Below are 19094 nucleotides of genomic sequence, written 5' to 3' on the forward strand. Positions count from 1 at the left end.
ATCTAGTTCTAAACATAGAATTAGCAAAATTGGCTTTCATTGAGTTTCCTTCATTCAGCCCCAATTTGCAGTGAAAGTCATTGCCCTCCAGACGGAGCTGTTGCTGGAGCTAAAGGCGTATTTAAGGAGAGTGAAGAACACTTGCTTACTTTCCAGAACGATCGCTAACTCTTGGGCATGTTTCCAAAGTCTTACATCATCGTATTTGATTTTATGGTCATTGGAGATTCTGCAAATGGAAGGCAGTTTAACCGTTTGCGCATCATTGTGAAATTCAACACAATTCCTTAAGCACTCTATGCCAGTGGAATCCCTGTAGCACAGTTATATTCACGTTAAGTAATAGTGAGGATATAATAATAATAATAATAATAAATGTAAATACACTGTGATTTTAAAGTAAATAAAACTGTTCCCCTAACGGTGGAATTGGAAAGTATATCAATACGGAAAGTGTAATGAAAAAAACAACAACTATAAAGTAATTTCAAAGATACAGTATGCATTTTAGATTAAGTGTCTTTTTATTTGAGCACGTTTGACTCAACGTTTTTTTGCGCAAAATTAGTGCCAGGTTTTCAATATTTTACGACAGCTGTTGTCAGCAAGGATATATATTTCCGGACTAAGAGGATATCGTTATATATAAGCGTTCTTTGAAGCAGACAGATCTTTATTTAAAAAAGTAGTAGTGCACGTTTTTGACAGTTCAGAATCTCAGACATTTACACCCGGGATACTTTGGAAACGATTGGAATGCAGAGCAGGTTAATTGCAAATGATAACTACTAATTTTTCTAAAGACACAGAGAATCCACAATATTGAACTCTTTGATTCAGTTTTCCATCTGTTGAATTTGACAAGCTATTTGAATAAATGTTTTGATAATATGGTAGATAGTTCTTCCAGTCACACACCAAACCATAACCCATCAGAATCAGGTGCAAAAATGGCATTTTAAAATATTAATACGTTTACTTATCTTTTCTGAAATACAAGGAAAGCATATAATAGACACAAAAGACTGTTACTGAGTTATTCAATTTCAGCAAATATCTTAAAATAAAATAGATGAAGCCACACAGTGTATTGAAAAATATTTTCAATAAGTTGTATTAAGGAAAAGTGTAGGAAATCTTAAGAGAAAAGTAGTATTTCGCTTACAATAGATAATTGTTCACGTGGTATATATGACATTATATAATACATACTACCAGACAAAAACTAATTATACGAAAGGGAAATAAAATCAGTTTTGCTTGACTATAAAGACTAAAGTCTATAGATATATATGAGGTTAAGAATGTGACGTTTGATGGGCCGAATGTCCTCTGGTTTGCAACTTTTTCTTTCCTTTCAGCAAAGTTAAAATATATATATATGTCTATTCGTGCAGTTTAAGAACTTCAGAGCACTTCAAAATGTTTCAATGGAAGAGGAAAAACTAATTTACAAATGAGAAGTTATTTTCAGTTTGTACTGTCGTTCCTGCATTAAATGCTGCCACTATTTTATTAGGAGCTTTTGGATTTCATGTTAAGCCTCAAGATCGTTGTTTTCCAGGGTAAATTAAAGAATTTAGTTAGGGATAATCAGAGGTCGATAACCGATAACCTAATCCAGGCTTAAGTGTAGGCTAGCAAAGTCTTGATGAACAAAGGTGCTGCGTGAATCATGCAAATAATCATGTGAAAAACCATGTGTAATTAAATCGATTCTAATGGAAATGCAAGTATGCAAGTACACCACACGCCGCATTTAAAAGCCTTTACACCCTATTACTGTAATATTTTAACTTCGTACACACAGAATTATGCCCATACCTGTGAATAATTTTGAAACTTGTAGGGGTGGAGTTTTCAAGAAAGTATCTGCCCCCAACTTTGTTGATTGACGTTCACAGATCGCTCCTCCCTAAAAGTTTTTTTTCTTCGTTTTCCAGTGTCCTGCGTTGATTTCATACCAAAGTCATACTTCACATTCCACCTTTACTGTCAAACCCGGAGAAATATTTATTGAAAACAAAAAGCGCCTGAAAAATAAACAGTCGATATTCATAAACTTTAAACTCACGTTGGAGTTAGGAGAAGCAAAGTCCTTCAAGGTGAGTTTATTAAATGTTTCCTTTGTCGTAGTGTTTTACTGAAGTTTTCACGCAGAGTTGCTGCTCGCTTGGTGAAGTTTTCAGATCTTTGTCATTTTTTGCATTTTTCCGTGGAACTCCCTAAGTTGGGGAGGGAAGAAAATAAATAGGATTGATTTTTTGTGTGCCTCTTTCTGTTTGAGTGTGTGCAGGAAATCATCTTAGCAGTCTTCTAAAATAAACTTTGGTTCTACGTGTGCTTTGTTTTATTTTTTCCTCCTTTGTCGAAACCGCTAAGAAGTTGAACATGATCTTTCTTTCTTTTTTCGCGCAGCTTCCAGGACGCGCATCCATACTTTCTTCAGACCTCTCCAAACTTTCTTTTTTTGGGGGATCTGATTTTTTTTACCCCGGGATTGACTAAAGGGAGAACGTAAAATAAGAAGTCAGCAGGAGGATTACTTCACTAAACCTAATATTTTAATTGCAGTTTGTTTTATAGGTAAGGACACCTTATTAGAACGTGCGTTTAAGTAGAGCACATTTCTTCATACTAAACCACAAAGTTAAGAAAATGTAGAAATACCTGCAATAAACTAATAGCTTACATTATCAGATATACTTTCAAAATAAATCTTTGATGTTTTATATGCACTAAAAATCATGTTGACCGAAGTCTTGTTTTGAACGCAGCATCTGTGATGACTCATTGTTCTGCTGCCTAGGTTTTTTATTGTAACAAGCAATAAAAGTTTTCAGTGACATTGTTATAATAATAATAATAATAATAATAATGTGGTCAGAATTTGATGAACCTCAAACGTTTCATAAACAAAGTTAAAACGGGTTTTTTCAAGAAACTTTGTTAAACAGAACTCTCGTTCAGGCTGTCGTTTTTTTTTTTGCCCAGCTTTTCTGCAGAAAAGAGAGATACAAACCTCCGGATCAGTCAATAGGTTTTTCGTGTTGGACGCGACTTCCGCTTGGAAGTCCGTTCACTCTCACACATGATTTATATCTACTTCAGATGCAGCTTTCTTAATACTGATAACTGGGTATTGTTGAGGGGGAAAAAAAGTCTTGCACATGAGAAACTGTATCTTAAAATAGAAAAAATATGTGGGCCTATTCAACATGTTTAAGACGAGGAGGGGATAAAAAAGTCTTAATTTGAAAGAAAGTAATAGTCAGGGCCACCTCGATGCTGAGGCGTAGTGGTGTTGTATGCCATGGTATTAGTATATTGTAACACAAAGAGCCAAGATATTATTATCCCAGATGATTTGGTCATGTTGACAGAATAGCTTGGAAGTGCCCGGTATGGATTTGTGAAGCTAGCTTCGAGTGAGAGGGAGGTCTATTTTGAACAATAGGCGGTCGTTTCTTGTGCGGTGGTATCTCCATTACAGAACTCCTTTACACCCCTATTATGTCACTACATGATACAACTTCCTCGTGTTTTGTAATGATCAATATATCTAATCAACAAAAAATTGAGAAGGTTATTTAAAATGCTGTAATAAATCTCACTGTATAACACAAAGCATACTATCAGAAAAGTCAACCAGAGCTATATATGAGTTCTGTAGTGGAGAGAATACATTTGATAGAACTTTTTTGTATTTGTCCTGCTGTATTATTGGTATTACTTTGTGTTTTTATTAATTATGTAAAACAGTGGTATGTCAAATAAAGGTTTTAGCAATAAGTACAGACTGAAAGGTCAGCAGTTCTATATTCCGATGACATAAGTATGCAGATTGTTATCTGGTGTCGTTCCATTTCATACAAAAGTGTTAATCAGGTTAAAACGTCTATTTTTTTAACTGGCGGTCAACATAGTGGGTGTGTATGAAACATATTTTTTTAGGAGAGTTATGGGTTGAAAATTGTTCTTTATTCTGTCCATGTTTTTAATTAGTGCTGTGAAATTTTAAGTAAATAATCATGAAAAACAGGTATGTTGGCTTACTGGTCAGCATTGCTGCCTTGCAAAACTGGGTCCCTGGGTTTAATTCCTGGGGAGCTATCTATATGAAGTTTGCATGTTATTCCCGTGTTCGTGTGGGTTTTCTCCCATAATCCAAAAACATATTGGTAGGTTAATTGGCTTCTGGAAAAATAAGTCCTAGTGTGAGTGTGTGTGTTTGTGTGTGCCCTGCGATAGACTGGCTTGGCTTATTTTTGTGCTTGTTGCTAGCTAGGCAAGGCTTTGACTCCTCTGAGACCTGTACGGGATGAAGCAGTTCAAACATGGATGGATGCTGGGTAAATGTTATTCTGATATTCAGTCAGAATGTCAATATCAGAAAAATATAGATTTTAAAACAGTTTAGGGATTCATGCAATGCTGTATCTCACAGGTGAAGTTAACCAGTGATGGTTTTTAGTTTTATTTCAGGGTAAGGGAGAAGCTTTCATAATATACAAATTATTCTGTCTGAATTGCATCCAACAACTTTGTGTTGTCCAACTTTGGCACTGTGTAGTATAAACACAGTGACTGATCTCTCCAAACGCACAAATGCAGTGTCCTACATTTCAGCTGTAAAACACTGTCAGCTCACAAAGAGCAGCTTTATTCAGTTCCAGAACAAGATGTTTCAGGGAGTTTGTGGTGAAAGTTACTTTCTGCTCAGATAAGCAAGTTTGCAGTACAGCTTCTTAAACAACACAAACCTTCTGTTAAATGTTCTTACATCATAAAACCTGAAAGAAATTGTCTTGATAGAAACTGAAGTATTTGTATTTCTACAATTATATCCAAATTGATATATCAATATGTTTTGAAATTACATTATAATATTGTAACAATTATAGTTTTTGTAAACCAGATATTCATATGTTCATAAATGTGTAGTTGCCACTTTATTGCTGTAGCTTGTAAAGCAACAACCAGTATATTAGATACAACATTACTAATTGCTTTTTAAGTTATGAAGTATTCTGATATTAAAATGTCTATCCTTAACTTTTATGCACAACTGTTGGATAAGATAAACAATCTTTGGTTATGTTAATAGATTAGTTAAAAATTACTAAGGAGTTCCATCTATTCATATCAATTATGGTTAAAATTTGGCCAAATGCATAATCTAGAAATTTAAAAACACCTTGCTTAGACACTGTAATACGGTTATTCCTGATTTTGTATGCTTTTGAGACAGTTGTCATATTTTTCTTAAAACTTAAAATGTGAATAACTTATTCTTTTGTCCAGAGAATTACAAAATATGTCTTATGCTCTAGGTTTAAGCGCTGTGGCCTGTAGTTAGATAGGTATGTAATTTGATGGCTTTCCTACTGTAGTTTCTCTTTCATCATCATAGCTGTGTGCTTGTGCTGTCCCTTAGAATTGCGTTTTAGTTGGTGTATAACCCTGATTCTGTGTCCGCCTGCCCATCTCACTGCTGACCTCTACACTGAGTTTAAGTTGTGTATACCATATGTAAAAGAGTAATAGTCTGTTATAAAAGATAGATATGTCTTTGACAGTCCTTTAAGTCAATGTCCCTCCAGTTGTTCCTGATACTCTGAGAAGGGTACAAACTCAAACTGGAAAAAACTCAGATGTTTTTTTCATTCCTTTATAATGTATAAATCACTAAATACTTCTTATTTTAATAGCACATCTTTGCTTTTTAAGATTAAAACTGCCTTGTTGGTTAAACGTGTTGAGCGAGAGTAGACAGGAATTTCCAGTTTCCAAATAGGTTTCTAACAGTGAAAAGAAATTGTTTGTCTCATTGTAATTTGCATTACCTTGAAAACTTAAAGGCAATGCCTTGTGGTTTTGTAAAAAACTGTATCACAATTGAAAAACTGTTAATGATTATGGGAACAGGCTGTACTATAGAAGCCTGTATTATATAAAACTTGAGAGGATACCTTTAAGTCTATTAATATATGTATGCTTCTTAGAGACCAAGCAGTAAAATGGGAATTCTCACCTTGCCTGTTTTTTGTCAGTCTCTGACAAAAGGTTTAACAGTATACTAACAAAAATGGAAAAATTGCATATTATGCTACTGCTAAAGAAGAATGTTAGACATTGAATTGGACAATTTTTGATTGATTAATTAGAAAGCAAACCAGATAATTCTAGTTGAAAAAATCAAAATAAAAAATACTCACCAGTTATTCATGAAAGCCTACATCTGTTCATTGGGTTAAAATATTAACACTGCTTGCACATTAGTCAGCAGTTATCATCCCCATCTTTAAATAAAAGAAGGTTTGTGACAACTAAGTAATAAGAATGAAGAAATCTCCACTGTTTACAGAGGGGGTAGGTTGGGGTCTGGGGACCTTAATTTAATTAAAGCTATTTGTTTGTATGGGATGGCTGAAGGCATGTTGTGATGTAAGCAAGTTTTTCTAAGGACATAAAATAAAGGTAGGTTTTTATGCTAAGATATCCATTCCAACACTTTAAAGCTGAAGTAGGACCACTGTTAGTTCTGGCCTTGGTTTGTGAGCTCAAGGGTATGTTGGATTGAGCTGAAAATGGATTACTAAACTCACTCTACAGCCTGGAGTGGTTTGTCTGCTTCTCAGGGGTTTTGCTTCTTTTATTAGTGTTATTTATTTATCGACTGCTCCGGTTTCGTTGATTACCACCCACTCCAACCTTGATGGTGTATCTGCATTGCTGCTTTTCTGAAGACATAGTGCACAGCAGCTCAGCAGTGTGTAATTAAGCAATCACATTCTCCTTCTTGTGGTTGTGGACTTCTTTTCATTTTTTTAGCCTGCCAGTTCTTCCAAAAGTAAACAACATAAAATCAAAGCAAATTATTTCTTCATGGTTTTTTGGTTCAGACTGATTTATGTTTGAGTTTCAGTGATGAAAAGCAGTTCACTTTATCCCAAAAAATAATTAAGGAAATTTTGCTTGGGTGAATTTTGCTTTTCACAACTGAATTTTCCTCTTTCCTCTGTCATCTAAATTATAATTATAATTTAGATTATAATTGACACAAATAAACATGACTTGAGAATACAAGAAAGCTAATGATAGGAACAGGCCATTCAGCCCATGTGTACACGTTATTTCACTGTACAAACATCAGAATTTTGTATATATGATTTTATGTGTGAAAGGTGTTTAGAGTAATGGTGTGAAATTAGCTTTTACAAGATTTCAGTTATGTGCCCACACTTAACATAAACAGCTTTGATACTGTAAAGATCTCCTCTTAGACATATTTTACTGAAACTGAAAGTTTCTTTAACCCTGGAATGAGTATTGCTGCTCTTCTCTGGAATCTCTGGAAGGAATCTATGTGATAACATAATTTTAAGGCATCTTCTCAAATGTATTATAAAGTACAATAACTTTCTTGAAAGAGACTTACATTTTCTGCAGTCCTCCAAAATTGCATCAGTTTTCAGTAATTTAATTTCTGCTTTTCAAGGCCACTAGAAGTTTTTAAAACTTTTGCCTTCTTGATATTGCACAACATCATTGACTTTTGCTTTTATATTTGTAGAATTAATTGGTCAGGGACTGAGATATCTAAGGTTTGGCTGTGTACCTTTGAAGAAGACTGCCAGTATGGCTGCAATATCCTGTGATGTCATTGCTTTATATAGTTGCAAGTTATTTGTGGGATGTTTGTTTCTGCAGGATACTAGTCCTGTGATGTAGCATGACTTTTAATATGCCCACATTGTCTGACCACTTTATTTATTCAAAATTCAATTTCCCTCTTGATATTTTATGTTTAACTTAAGCATTGAACATGGTGTTGATATCTTTTCTTATATTGTTTTAAAGAAAACATCTTTGATCCACAGCAATGTAGACAGACTTTTGCTTTGCTGTGTAGCACAGGATTGGAATCGGTATTTATGAATCAGATTAAAACTGAGTGATGAAATATTTTCCCATCTTTAATACTGGATGTTTTATTTATTTTTTAATACCTGGGTATGAAGAATTTTGCGAATAACTTGAAATATCTTTTAAGTTCTATTACAAGCTTGGAATAAAAGAAGATTGCATATTTTCAAAGAACCAAAATGCTACTTGAATCAAATATTAAGCATTCTAAATTTAAAGATTTAAGCATTGTGACTTACAAATGGTATGCTGGATACAGATAGGGAAGCCACTGTTACTGTTTGAAGAATAACAATAAAATAATTGTCATAAAGAGCAACTTTAAAGGTTCCATTGCATTACTAAGCAAAAAAAAATGTATGTTATATCATGAACACTAATATCTACAGGGATTTGGATGCTTGTTTCCAAACTTTCCCAGTTTGCGTTTTGCTATCCATCAAGTTGGATGGGGATCGTTTGTGAACAGCAATTTTTAAGTCATTCCACAAATGCTCAATTGGATTGAGGTCTGGACTTTGACTGGGCCACTCCAGGACATTAACCTTTTTGGTTTAAAGCCACTCCAGTGTGGTTTTTGCTGTATGTTTCAGGTCATTGTCTTGTTGGAAGATTAATCGTCTTCCAAGTCCCAGTGCTCTTGTGGATTGCAGCACATTTTCCTCCAGGATTTTTCTGTACTTAGCTCCATCCATTAATTTTCTTCTACAGTACCTTTGAGTTTTCCAGTCCCTGCAGCAGAGAACCATTCCCAAAGCATGATGCTGCCACCACCATGCTTCACTGCAGGGATGGTGTTCTCAGTATGATGTGCTGTTTTAGGTTTGTGCCAAACATAGCTCTTAGCATTGAGGCCCAAAGGTTAATCAAACTCCGGCCGAGGTGTGATATGAGTTTTTTTCAACAACGGCTTTCTTCTTGCCACCCTTCCGTACAAGCCAGATTTATGAAGTGTGCGTGCTCTTGTTGTCTCATGCACTGTTTCTCCCATCTCTGTCATGGTTGACTGTAACTCTTTTAGAGTTGGCCTCTAGGTGGGCTCTGTTACTACGGCTCTTCTTGCCTGGACAGTCAGTTTTGGAGAACAGCCAGTTCTGGGCAGATTCACAGTTGTTACATGTTTTCTGACCTTTTTAATGATGGACTTCACTGCGCTTCAGGGTATATTCGGTGCCTTGGAAATTTTCTTATATCCTTGCCGTGGCTGGTATTTTTCAAGAACCTTGTCTCGAATCTGCTTGGAATGTTCCTTGGTCTTCATGGTGTAATGTTTCCTTGGAAATGCAGTAAGTGGGGAAGCTCCCAGACACAGGCGTATTTATTCTGAAATCATGTGAAACACCTCAACTGCACACGGGTGGACTCCAATCAAGTAATTATGTGACTTGGAGAAGAGAGTTGGTTAAATGTTTTACGCATTTTTATGCATGTTTGGCTTGCATCCACCATCTGACAGTCTATACATGAAAAATATTCAAGACCATGGTGAATTTACTAAGGAAATTCTACAAAGGTCTCCCAAAGAGTAACATGGGAAATAATTCAGAATGGCAGAAAAAAGCCAAGAGTAACATTACCACTAAGTCAGGAAAAAATGAAACGGGAATGGATTTCATGGAAAATAGCCAGGAAACAAACATTGCTCTCTAAAAAGATCATTGCCAATCCTCTCATGTTCACCAAAGAGTACCTGGACGATCCCCAAGACTACTGGAAGAATGTCCTCTGGACAGTTAAACTTTTTGGCCATTATTAGAAATGTATCTAGTGTGGGAGTATCATTGTTTGGGGCTCCTTGCTGGCTCAGGACCTGGACAGCTTGCTTGTTTTGGCGAATTCTGGAAAAGTATGTAAGGACATCCATTTGTCAGCTGAGCCAAAAGTTTGCCATGCAACTAAACAATGGTTCAGACGTACAACAGAATGGCTGAATTGGTTGACAATTAAAATTCTGGACCAAAACCCCATTGAAAGGTTGTGGCAGGCCCTGAAGTGAGTTGTTCAGGCAATGAATATGTCACAGTCTTAAGCAGTTGTGTAATAGGCCAAAACTCAATGTGATACAAGAAACTGATATTACAGTAAAACAGGAGCAGGGAATAAATGTCACAGTCTTGAAGCAGTTCTGTAATAGCCCAAAATTCAAATAATGTGATACAAGAAACTGATACTACAGTGAAACAGGAGCAACAGGAAACATCTAGTTGAAGTCATTGTTGCTCAAGGAGGTACCACCAGATACTGAACCTAAGTCTTCACATATATATTCATGCAAATACATTTTCTGTTGGATCATTTTGTTGCAGTACAGTTGCTGTACTGCAGTAGTCCCAGAGCTTCCATTGAACTTGTTTCTATATCATCTTTACATAGTTTCCACAAATATATTTAATATTTATTATTTATAGAAGGGAACTGTTATTATTCTTTATATTTCAATAATAGACTAAATTTAATATACAAAGGAACAAGTCAACATATTGCTGAGATTGAGGGTAGGTCTAGCTGTTGTTGTCTTGGTGGGAGTCTAGTTTTAGAACTCTGCTTGTAATAATTGTTTGCAGTCAGACTACTAAATTGATCACATCCTGGAATGTCACTTGCTGCCTTTCCTGCAGGTTCATACTTCATGACAACATAGCAGCAGGATAGTATGCATCCTTATTCAACTTGTGTATCAACATTTTTTTTGATGATATGGCAATGTGATAGTTATGCTGTAGATAACCTGCGTATGAAACTCTGAACATTTGTTGGATGAGATGTGACAACATGACATCTAGGCCTCAGAGGTCAAGAAACCAGCACATATATACACAGCTATACAAGAGAAATGAGAGTTACAGAAGAAAACATCTGCTACCTGGTTGAAAGTATTGATCATAGAAGTACAGATTGAGTTGCTTCATTAGTGGCCACCTTCAGCTAACATGTGACTTCAAAAGAAATGTTAAGTTCAGTTTGCATTTGGATTTTTTTAATCTGTAAATATGTTACAACTGTATTTGTATATAACGCCATGAATATCAAGGCATCCCAGGGAGCTCTACAAAATTTTAAATACCTTTAATCATAATATAAAAAATAGAAATCCAATTAAATGATGTTATACAAAACTACATTAAAAAAATAAGTTATTCAGTTTTAAAAGACTCTACAACATTCCTGATGTTATTTTGGAGGGACTCCTAGAAACGGGAGGCATTTAGTTGAAGATATTATATAGGAACAACCAGTAAATTTGTGTTTTTCCAACAGTATCATTGAGCAATTTGAGAGGCTCCTGAAGTTATAATGGTTTTGACCCTTGAAGGCCTTTATATGTTATTTCAAACTAACTTGAAGGTAGCTGTAGCTTAAAAATTAATCATCTTCCCTGCTTTTTTGGTTCTGTGATTCCTTTCCCATACCTCTTAGAGTATTTTGATAGATTGCATTCTAGAATTTTGGAATTTACTGTATATGGAAAAGGAAGCCATCGCATATTAAATTCTCCTTCTACATTGGGAAATGTCTGTGAGAGCTGACTTAGCCAAGTACTAATTTGTATTTCTGCAGTTTCATGTTCATTGTGTTATTTATCTCTTAGAGATTTTAGGTTGTTTTCAACTCATTAATTACAAAATTAAGAACTGCCATTCATTAAAAAAAGATCTATGATTTTGTAGAAGACATCACATGTGCATTCAGCTCTTTTCCCTCAAGCCTTACAGGCAGTTCCTTTTTTTACAATGGTGTGACAAAGGGATTCACATTCCAACATATTTTTAATGAGGAACAATTAAAAAGGTTTATTCCATGCTGAAAACAGAAGAAAAGAAACAGAAGTTTCTTTTCTTCTGTTTTCAGCATGGATAAACCCTTACTTGGGCAGAGCGGTGGCTCTGTGGCTAAGGATCTGTGCCTGTGGCTGGAAGGTTGCCGGTTCAAATCCCGCGGCCGGGAGAGGAATCCTACTCCATTGGGCTACTCAGCAACGCCCTTAACCCTGACTGCTCCAGGGGCACCGTATAAATGGCTGATCCTGCGCTCTGACCCCAGGCTTCTCTCTCCCTATCTGTGGCTGTGTGTCTCAAAGAGAGCAAGCTGGGGTATGTGAAAAGACAATTTCCTTATGCAAGAAATTGTATAGGGCTAATAAAGTGATCTAAACTTGTTCCTTTTTTTACACAAGCTGACATGGCTATCTATTTGAACTATTTTTAATAAGGATAATCTTCACTGGTTCCAGAACTTGCAGTTCTCAGTATGAGATATACTATGCTCTTTCTGCACTTGTCACTACTACAAGGCTGTCTATGTAACAAATGCATAATCTTTTTTTTTCCACTAGGGACAAAATGAGACTGGCTTTCTCTTATGTTTTTTATTACAGCTTTTCATACCATATCTTAGCAGTGGTGACTATGAATGGTACTGATGAAGCTTTTTCCTGGGAAATTTTTCAAAATGTAAAGTCAATTGCCTGCCTCCAAAATTTCGAATTATTGAATGATCCATGATCACAGAATTGTAGACAGTATCATTTCAATGTAGTCCCTTGTACAGAATTTTCTTTATTCATTATTCCAGATGGGTGTTCCCAACACTCACTGGGTACTCCTGTTAGATGATGACTAGAATTTGGGTCTCTCAGAGCAAGAGAAATGTATCTGGTTGGCTGTTCTAATCACACCAGGGTGCTTCCACATTCCCTCCTCTGTGATCTTTGGATTTTGGCCCATCTTAATATAATCTACGTGGAGCTCTCTAGTGGTCAGGTTTGTAGTGCTGGATGCTTGGAGTGCAACTACAACACGGACAAAACTTTATTGCTTGGTGGTTCTTTGTTAAGAAATCCCCTTGCTTCATGGTTGGAGAGAGGTCAGGAGAAACATTATAAATCTCTAATTGTGAAAAGTACTTTGTAACAAATAAAAATATTAACTATGAAGACTGAGTTGTTCTTTATTTTTGTAATATGGCTACAATTTAAAAGTGCATCAGTAAGATTTCCCCAGGAAAGATGAATGACGAGATTAAGAAATATTGCCTTAATATAGTTTAAGAAATTAGAAACATTCAAAAAGGCCTACTTAAGAGTTGAATAACATTGGCTCTGAGGTTTTGTTTCTGAGAATGTGTGTGGCCGATTCCTCTCTGTAGAAACAGTGTTCAGCCAAATTCCACCCCTTTTCTCCCACTGCCCTAACAGCAGTGTTTATCCTTGACAGAACAGACTGGGCTGGGCAAATGAGTGTGCGGGTAGCATAAGGAGCTTAACCAAACAAATGTACAATTTTATGGTGTGTGTGTAGCTGTTAAGAAGATTATTGTTTATTATTGATTATTGTCTCACCCCTCTAAGGCTTCTGAGTTTCTCCAAGACTTAATGGATTTTGTTGAAATTTATGTTGGTGTATTGCTGATACTGGTGTGTCTGGCTGGTTCTTGTTCTTAAAGGCAGGGAAAACATTTGTATATTTTTCTGCCCTGGTCAGTGATAGGTAGACCAACAGATAGGCCCTGGTTTTGTGATGTTTTTCCAGCCTCCCACAACAGATCACGATGATTCCTATCATAAATATACTGTATTGAGGCATGAGGTTGTTCAGTTGTGGACAATTTATATGTGCAAAGTTAAAAGGAGGAAAGGGGAAGATGTTGAAAGTAAATCATTTTTTTTGATTGGTTTGTGTTGCTCTGCTTTCATTTGAGCATAGCACTTCTGTAGTTAACTAGTTCCCTGAATTCACACGTGCACACATGCAGTTGTTTTTCCTGTGTGGTGAGCACTTAAATGGCAAAGCAAAAGGTTGATTTCCTGGATAATGCTGAAGAATAATCAGTGTGTGCATTTGCAGGGTTATTAATACACGCTTTTTATGTTGAGCTTCTATTTGGTGCAAGTATTTTGTGATGAATCGTTTGCCAGTTATTAGAAAAGAACGAATACATGCCTTATACTCGATGACGTAAATTAAATCTTTCAGGTATTCCAATAAATGAATTAAACAAGTCCCTGACATTTTCAGTCTGTGAAAAAATGTTTTAAAGGCATTGATTATATCAGTTTTTAACTCACATGAAATCTGTGTTTTAGTTGTGTCGTGGTACAGAACATGGCCCTTACCAAGATTTACTGTAGGTTTGAGAACCTTGGGGGGATTATTCTTGAATTTAGTTAAAGGCCATGGGAGCCATCATAAATTTGGATAGATTAATCCTGCATTGTGTTTGGTTATATAGCATGCAGTCCAGTAGGACAAAATGTACTGGAAAAATGTTCTGTTTTGATCTGCTGTGATTGAAAGCATTGTTTTTGTTTTTAACTGGATCATATCTAAGTCACACCTAAGCCTTTGAGTAAGTCTTGCACAGTCACTGGCTTGTTGCATTTCACATATCTATACTGAAATTATGCACTTTGTTTTGTGCTAAAATTAAAAATGTCTAGTGTTCTAGTAATTTTCTGTTCAGTAAATGCCCTCTGCAAATGAACTACTGTATGCTTTTTATTCATCCTCACCAAAGACTGCTTTTTAAATTAATAGTAGGAGAATGATCAAAATACCTAATCTCTCTGGCAGAAGATCTGGGTAAGCTTGTTGCAGACTTCCACAACCCTTTGTATAAAGAATTATCTCCTGTTATAAGTTTTAAATGCATTTACCCATTGTTTTCATTTGTGTTCTCCGTGTGGTATCAACTTTTCAAATCTGTTGACTTTGTCAGTACCTTTGAGGCTTTTCAATAGCTGTATCAGGTTAAAAAAATATTGGTTCCTTGTTTGTCAGTGTAATTCCTTTCTACCCAATAATTTGTCAGGTTAGTTTTCTTTGGATTGATCCCAGAGCAGCAATATCCATTTTATTACAAGGTGACCATAATAGCCACTAATGCAATACCATATATGCTGAGTTGTCAAAGAACACCTTACAAAAACTCCTGTATGCTGAAGAACATGTAACCTGTGCTTTGAAATCCCTGCGCTGACTTTCCTTGACTTTCTGCTTAGACTTCAAGATATTTCTCTTTTTTTGAGACTTAAAGGAATATCTCTCTAAACCTGGCCTCCAGATAAATTACACTGGCTATGCCCTGCTGTCTTCTGAAGGCAGTCTCTTATTTGTTCCCTGAATATGGCTATGGACTTTGGGTGACAAGGCCTTCTCCTCCTATGCAGTTATTGTGAAATACTCATATTTTTATAAAATTGGGAAATCTGAGTTTTCAATCTGGGTTGTACAGTATTTTGAGTTTTTTTAAAAGATGTTTTAAAAGTTTATTATTGTTATTAATTTGTATATGTCTGTGTGTACAGACACACCGTGCCCGTGCCTGAGTCTCTGCCTGGAGTAACCCATCCGAATGTGAGCGCCTCTTTGTGCAGCTGTCTGGCTGCGCACTCGCTCTCGACTTTGATTGTTTCCTGAGCGCTGTGCCAAAACGGAAGTAGGAGGAAGTTATTGGAAGAGCTGGAGAGAATTTATTATAGTCAAGCACAGACTCAGGAAGGGGGATGTATGCAATGGTGTGTTTTTGTGGGGTGGATGGGGGGGCACATGAGTTGGGAGGGATGTGAGTAGAAGGGGGTGGAGGCATAGAGCACTTGAGACTGATACGGGCTTGCTTAAGCAATACTGCCAGGATCTTACAGTTCTATGGAGCCAAAAAACAGTGTGATTTTATTTCCTTGAACCGCAGGGGTAGTTAAGTACGTTCTGGAGTGCCATCTCCTTGGTTGACAGTTAAACAATACTAAATATTTAGAACACTAGGCAACATCACACTTTCACCTTTCAACATCAGTAATGTTTCACCTTTAATCTTTAAAAGCTTGTGCATACACACTAAAAAATGGATAATGAAGAATTCTTAAGGGAAACATGCATAAAATGTTGAACATTTCTGTAGTTAAGAGAAAGAAGTCTTGTCTGTACTTCCTATATAATGCATTTACAGAACTAGTATTAAACAGCTTCTTGAAAACGTGTTTCATTTAACAAGTAAAATGTTAAGCCATTCCAATGCCAAGAGAAGAGAACACAAGGATTAAGTCACTTTAACATCAAGAATGTACTACTTTTTTTTCTGTATTTTCTTTGCATTTGACAGTAAGCAATCTGTAAAATCCTGCCTTTGTTTTTTTCACTGTTTTTATTTCAACAATCTAATAGAAATTAGTAACATCTTCAAATTAGCTGTATGTAGAAAAGTGGACGTTATTTTTTTGTCAGAATTGTATAATTCCCAATTGTTTCATATAAATTGCAATAAATTGCAAATTTTGTAGTATAAAAATGTTTTGATTATGTTTGGAATTGATGTTTGTAGTTGATTTATGATTTATGTTTGGAAACCATATAAAATTAAATTGAACTATAAGGTGTTTGGAGTTTGCCTGGCTTCCGAACCTTTTTACTGAAGGATTACAAGGGTAGGAAACTTGAAGTGGAGGTAGCAGTGCAACTTCCAGAAGATGCGGCTTTCAGGTGTGGCTAATGCTGTATCTCAGTGGCTGGTTCTTCAAGTTAAAGGGGGGAGTGTGTGCAAAAGGTGCCTTTATCACAAATGACTACAGTACAGATTGTAATAGAGATTGCAAAGCCTTATAATAACATGGATATTAGAAAAGCTGTTCATTGCTGGTTGAAGCTTCTCTGAACTCAAAGAATGCACATTGTCTGATTGTTGCATGAAGTTGCATAGATATTTAGTGACCAAAGACTTAGGTGAAAACTGTGATTTATCATTTTGCATAGGCTATGAAAATGTTTCAAAAGAACTCAGCCAAGTCTGTTGTAAGTTAATGCTGATTGAAAATGTGTAATCATCTTTGAATTTCAAATGTGAGTTTTTTTAAGGGTGTCATGTGGAATAATCTATGTCTTTACAATTGTATCACATCTTCGGTCTTTATCCAACAAGTCTAAAAGGCATTTGGCCCAGTTCTCAGACTTCTTGGGCAACATGTCAAGAGGTTTCTAGTCGATCTGAACTGAAGCCATATGTCGGCCGCTTAGTTTAAAAAATCAGACATTGTTTTCCCAAACCCGTGTTCAGTATGCCAATATTATATGTGAGGTTGAATACACAGGTTTTTTTCAAGATTCATAAATAATCCTTTAGCACCAATCTTCACAAAAATTGTTGTTGTTCTAAAGTGATTAAAAGAAATGTTTGACAGCAAGAATAACACAAGGGTTGGGAACCATTTAGCTCTTTAATAAGGAAATGTTTTTTTTCTGCCAGCAGAAAGATATTAAAATTCCCTTGGTTCACCTTTAACAGTAGTGCAAGTGTGACTCATACTGATGCTAACACATCTTTCTGAAAGTGATTGGTAGAGACATAGTTTTACTCTTCTTGTTGTAGCTGTCAGTGCAGGGTGGGAACACCCTTCCCTGTGGTGCCGTCACGGCAACTGGGCCTAAAATGTCCTTCTTATCTGTAATCTGACCTAAGCCAGCAGCTGCCTCTCCAGTTAGTGGTCTGTTGTTCTTTTTTTTTCTAGGGGGTGCACATTTGTCTGCATGGGGGTGGGGTGGGGGGTTCTACCTCAAGGGAATATTCTTAGTCTCCTACCAGCCAGTGATAAAACTAGACCAGCTCCAATCCTGAAGCCTAGCAACTACTTCTAAATACCTTAAAAAAATGAACCAAAACTTTTCTCATGAATTAAAGTCTCTATACCCCATGTATTTATAACTGACTAATGATGATGGTTTACATTAACATATTATTATTTGTGCCTTGTTAATTACACAAGATTAAGATTACTTAAATATTTGTCAAATATATGTACATATACATAGGTCTTTGTAGGGAAAAACTGTCTTTAAAGCCTGTAATGTTGGTTAGTGTCAGCCTTTATGGGCTCTTATACATCTTTGTTTTGCACTACAGATTTACTATACATTATGCAAATATTCCTGTTGTCATAACCTTTTGATTTGAGTGTTTTACACTGAAGCTTTTTCTGTAAAAGAAAAATGTTGGTGTAGCTGGATATATGTACAGTATATAGATCAGAACAGTTATATAAGACCTGACTAAATTGGATTTAAGATTTAAGCTAGTACTGTACTTGTATTTCACAAAGAACTGTGGTTTAAGTCTGTTCTGGCCTGGAGTTGTGGCCCCTATCTCTTTCTGCTTATTTACTTTGAGTTTTGGTTTTCTACTTTTTTTTTGTCTTGTAAACTGAAACTGTTCAGTAAATGCACTGCCAGTGGGCAGTTTGGGAAGAGCTTCCTGGCCGGCAGCCCAGTGAGTGTACCCCTTTCCGATTGAGAGGCAGAAAGCCGTGAAGAGCCACTTTGAAAAGAGAATAGTACACCCACTGGCACACTGGGCTCCAGGAAAAGTTCTGTTTGGCATTTGCTGATGGGTGGCTTTCTGAGCTTTCCTGAAGCTTTTTTTTTTATTTCCCTCTCCCCCTTTCATTTGTAAAGGTTTTCTGTCTATAAAAATTACTGGAACAGACCTATACTGTGGTACTTGTGTGTCAGCTTTTCAAACATTAATATTTTCGCCCTTTAAATAAGAGAAGTGTTATTTTATCATTTTGAATGAAAAGAAGGTAGAACAACAAAATGTGCCATATTGTGTTCGTGGTTATAGGCATACAATGAGTAATGATCTCTTAGCATTGTTTTTTCTTCTAAAGAGCTAACAACATGTAAAGCTTTTCATATTTCATACTGATCACAAGTGAATATCCTGTTCTTTAATGAGGCTTGGGGGTCCTATGTTAAGGAACATTCCACTCTTCTGGCTCTGCTACTTAGTAGCAGTATTTCTGTTTCTTAAGAAAAAACATTGACAGGATCAGTAAAACCTGAATGTCATAACTTGAATATGTAGCAGGTCAATTTAGCAAGCACACTTACCACACTGTACAATCTGAAACACTGAATAGTTTTTAGCTCCTTACGGTAGAAAAGTACGTAAAAACTAAAGTTTACAGTTGGCTGTCCACTTGATCATTGCTCATGGAGTCCCTTTGCCATTGTCTTTACACAAAACTGAAAAAAGATACTCTTTCTGAGTCTGTAATCTTGCACTTTCATAGTACAAAAAGGTTTGTACTTTTGTATTACAATGTTTTGTATTACATTGAGTTTTGTGAAACTGGACAGCAATGAATGGAGTCATGGCAGAGCATCTTGGACATCTGTGCT

The 19094-nt window shown here is 36.0% G+C and overlaps 1 protein-coding gene across 9 annotated transcripts in view; it reads left to right on the plus strand.

The window, feature by feature from the left end:
• The first annotated feature begins 1928 nt into the window (after positions 1-1928).
• The window catches only part of tead3a (TEA domain family member 3 a), a 100939-nt gene continuing 83773 nt past the window's right edge, over positions 1929-19094 (plus strand). For 6 of the 9 annotated variants that reach the window (XM_015342312.2, XM_015342313.2, XM_015342314.2 and 3 more), the window contains exons 1-2: positions 2016-2105; positions 2419-2586. The gene's annotated coding sequence lies outside the window, so the exon portion shown is untranslated. Of the gene's footprint in view, positions 2106-2418; positions 2587-19094 lie in introns of all 9 variants that reach the window. The other 3 variants (XM_069190230.1, XM_006628274.3, XM_006628275.3) reach the window with 1 other exon arrangement.

Source organism: Lepisosteus oculatus, chromosome 5, assembly GCF_040954835.1.
Source record: "Lepisosteus oculatus isolate fLepOcu1 chromosome 5, fLepOcu1.hap2, whole genome shotgun sequence".
Lineage (NCBI taxonomy): Eukaryota > Metazoa > Chordata > Actinopteri > Semionotiformes > Lepisosteidae > Lepisosteus > Lepisosteus oculatus.